This window comes from Triticum urartu, chromosome 7A, assembly GCF_056163025.1.
Source record: "Triticum urartu cultivar PI428250 chromosome 7A, HENAU_Tu73, whole genome shotgun sequence".
NCBI lineage: Eukaryota > Viridiplantae > Streptophyta > Magnoliopsida > Poales > Poaceae > Triticum > Triticum urartu.
This window is the reverse complement of record NC_141879.1, coordinates 651,067,314-651,071,559: the sequence shown is the minus strand read 5'-3', so window position 1 is coordinate 651,071,559 and position 4,246 is coordinate 651,067,314.

Below are 4,246 nucleotides of genomic sequence, written 5' to 3'. Positions count from 1 at the left end.
CCACAGTTGCTTCTGACTGGTTGTCCGGGACGGGGTAGCTGGTGAAAAAGTGAGCAGACGGCCCAGGTGCGGCGGCTTGGAGCTCCGTGGCATGGAGTTGGACAGCTGAAGGAATCACAGGTGCAGTCGACGGTGCGGGATGCCCACTCGACAAGGGTACAGCGAAGGCCACAGAGGCCCTGCCCGCGTCTTCAGGTTGACGGACGGGAGGTGTTGTAGTTGGTTCTTGTCGAGCCATCCTGCCAGCTACTACCTTCTTGCTCTTCCTGGTCTTAAGAGCCACATCTTCATCGTCATCTGGAAGATCAATGATGTTGGGTGGAGCTGCAAGGCAGATCATTCGACCCCAAGTGAACCACTAGAACGCAATCGACCAAAGAATCAAGAACAAAATCGCAAGAGTTGATACCTGGGTTGGAGGTTACCATATCTTCCATTTCCTCGTCCCGGTACTGGAAAGAAGAGGTCCCTGACATAGCAGCACTTCAAAGACCCGCATTCAATCTGTTACGTCTGGTTAATCGAGTCGACGAAAAGGACAAGTCAGATGGTTACCCAGAGATAGTAGGAACGGTCACTTTGATCCTGGGCAAAGCTTTTGGCAGTTTGGAGGAGGTGGCTTTCGGCGCTTTCGGCGCTGGGGGCGGCGCAACTTTAGACTGCTTTGGAGTCTTCTCAGTCGGCGTTGGGGAAGACGTCCTGGGACGCTTCGAAGACTGACCAATCGGCGCGGCCACCAAGTCCGGAGCACTCGCCGGGTCGTGAGCGTGTTTGGATCTCCTCTCCACGCGAGGAGGCGAGTCGACTTCTTCGTCATCAGTCGATTCGTCACTCTCCTCGTCTTCCTCGGCATCCGAATGCTCCTCGCCGCTCTCGCCACCGCTCCCTTCTTCCTCGGTGTCTTGGTCCTGCACTCCGTTGGGCATTGAGTACATGTCGATGAGGGCCTGAAAGGACAACGATCAAAGGAAATTCAATCGACCATAAACAAGATATCACTCGGTGAATCGGAAAGATACTTGATAAGACAGAATTATACCTGCTCCGACTGGTGCGAGTTGTCGAATGGAATCACCCTCCTAGACCCCCGAGGGTTGTCTTTGTTGCTGGTGATCCCCATCAACCACTTCTCCAAGGTATCCTCGCTGACGTCCTCCGGGTGGATCCGAGTGGAATCCTCGAGCCCATAGTACATCCACATCGGATGATCACGCGCCTGAAGAGGTTGGATGCGTCGACCGAGAAAGACCTCCAGCAGGCCACCCCGTCGCGGACAAGCTGGACGACCTGCTCGACCAGCACCTTGACCTGCGCCTTCTCTTCTGGAACTACCTTCAGGGGGGGCGGGCTTCTCCACTCGAGCCAAGGAAAAGGGAGGAAGTCCAGTCGACTGACCCGGGGTTGGCTGATCTTTGCAGTAGAACCAAGTCGACTGCCAGCCCCCGACCGAGTCGGGAAGAATCATGGCTGGGAAAGTACTCTTGCTCCTCATCTGGATACCCAAACCCCCGCACATCTGAATCACTTGTGTCTTCTCGTCACTCAACTTGGCCTTTTTGATCGACTGGGAGCGGCAGGTGAAGATGTGTTTGAAAAGACCCCAGTGCGGTCGACAGCCCAAGAAGTTTTCACACATTGACACAAAAGCGGCCAGATAGACTATGGTGTTTGGAGTGAAATGGTGGAGTTGAGCCCCAAAGAAGTTCAAAAAACCCCGGAAGAAAGGATGGGGAGGCAGTGAGAATCCGCGATCTATGTGGGTGGCGAGGAGAACACACTCACCCTTCCTTGGCTGCGGCTCGGTTTCGTTCCCTGGGAGCCATGCCGACTTGTGGGGGATCAGTCCCCCCTCCACCAGGTCGTCGAGGTCGTCCTGGGTGATTGTCGAGCGGATCCAGTCGCCCTGGATCCAGCCTGGCGGCAGGCCGGATCTCGACGAGGACCCGCCCCGGCTGGTCCGCTTGCCCTTTGCCTTCGCGGTCGCCTTCTTCGCGCGCTCCAGCGCCACCGTCTTCTCTTTCCCCATGGCGACGGATCGAGCTCGAGCGAGAGTCCGGCGACGAGAGTAGAAGCGAGCGCGGCGGAGAGATTGGGAGAAGAAGAAGAGAGAATGGGAGCGCACGGGGCAGAGGCCTGGTCCGGGGCCTTTTATAAGGTCGTCGACCGAGTGACTGACTGGTGGACCCAGGCGATCTAAACAAATCCCGCAATAGTCGCGCACGCAGTACGTGGCGAAAAAGGTGGCGCGGGGATCGAGGAGACTTGCCTAATCCGTCCCGATAACCTCGGTTCCATTCGTCTGGCGCACTTCCCAAAATTCGAATCCCGCGAGATCTGCGGAGAGCAAAACAACCTGTCAGACTGAAGACAAACATCCTCTACATCATCATTCGGAATCCTACCGTGAAAATTCACTCGACAAAAACCAAGAATGGACCAAGGCGACTGAGAAAGGAGTCGACGTCCTCACCTCAACTCATTGTTCCAGACCAAGATATACTCATAGCACAAAGAATGGGTCGGAAGTGTTCCCAACTCCTTCCCCAATCAAACCCTGATCCATTCGGGGGCTAATGTTGAAGCTATGTATCTAGGGTAGGGTCATGGATCTGTCCAACATACCCTCCTCAAGGACATCTCTACAAAGAATCAGAAGCAGTCAAAGAGAAACCATCATCCACTCGGACATAAAGATGTGCTCACTCGACCACCTTGAAGACACTCGACCACCTTGAAGACACTCGACCACCAGAAGATGAGAAGCCCTCCACTCTGTAATGGTCAGGACATAAACCGTAGCTTTATGGGCATTTACACCACTTTATTGCAGACGTTACCAGTAACGCCCCTCCTTTATGAGCATTGAACCTTGTGTAACAGAGGAGAGGTGGGGTCCTGGCGTACTCTATATAAGCCGTCCCCCTCCTCTGGGACAAGGGTTCGCACTTTCTGTAATTCACACACATATATTCAGTCGACCGCCTCTGGGCTCCGAGACGTAGGGCTGTTACTTCCTCCGAGAAGGGCCTAAACTCGTAAACTCGTGTGTACAACTCCTCCATAGATAGGATGTTGCCTCTACATTCCTACCCCATACTCTGCTGTCAGTCTTAGAACCACGACACTCCATTCGTTTCTATTCAATTTCGATTTGAAATAGGACAACAGTTGATGCATGCGGCTGGATGGCCAGCTCTCTTATTTGTGTCCTCGAACGTGTCCAGACGTGTTAGCAGACATTTAGTGTGTTAGATTTGGGGTACACGGTTGGAGGTGCCTTGATGCCACAGCTAGTGATTGTCACTACCATATTAATACCTTGCAGCAAACTGTACCCACACATTTTGGGCATATGTACTCATCAAACAGTCATACGCCCTTGTACACCTTAGAACATTGTTAGATGTGTCGGCATGGGAAGTACCGGGACATACAAATGTACATCGACTAAGTTCGTGCGGAGACATTTCTCTTGGGTCAACTAGCAAAATAAACTGAATTTCTTCCAAAAGAAAAGGAAAGGACGAAGCTTTAGAGTCTTGAGATGTTCCCCGATCATCACGCCAAAGAGGCCGAACAAGTGAAGACGCATATTTGTATTTCCCAAAATCTCTCAGGCCTAACTAACTATTTGTCTAGTGATCAAGCAAAGACATAAAGATCATCCAATGTGAATCGTGTATGCATGTTTGCAGTTTTCCTTACGATGTATTGAGCACGATGACTCGTCACCATCAATATCATTTTGTGGCATGGACCCTCCAAAACGTATGTGCTACTTAGGATGGTCTCGCTTCAAAATCACTAGCTTATAAATAAAGGTGAAGTGATTGATATCTGAAGAGAAGGGTACTAGATGCAAGTACGAAAAAGTTGAATGGCGAGAGAGAGAGAGAGAGCGCAACAAAGTTAAGGTAAAGTTAATGCTTGCAGAGAAGAAATTGAATTTACTGTTGCAAGCCTAGTTCTTTTCTTTCTTTTTAACATCGAAGATCGGGTACATTATTGGAGATGAATTGCCGCGCTTTGGGCCTAGAAGGCTGGGGCCGGTTACCCGACCGGCACTGGCAGCTGACAGGGCTGGTGCGAGGCGATGTTGCAAGAGAAAATAGCGCTCGTCACGATTGAAGGGTGTAGCGTGGGACAGTGGCAACATTTTTTTGCACTAGTAGATAATTTTTACACCCTCTGTTTCATAAAATGAGTGCGGCTGTTGTATTAATGTAGTGTTAAAAACGCTCTTATA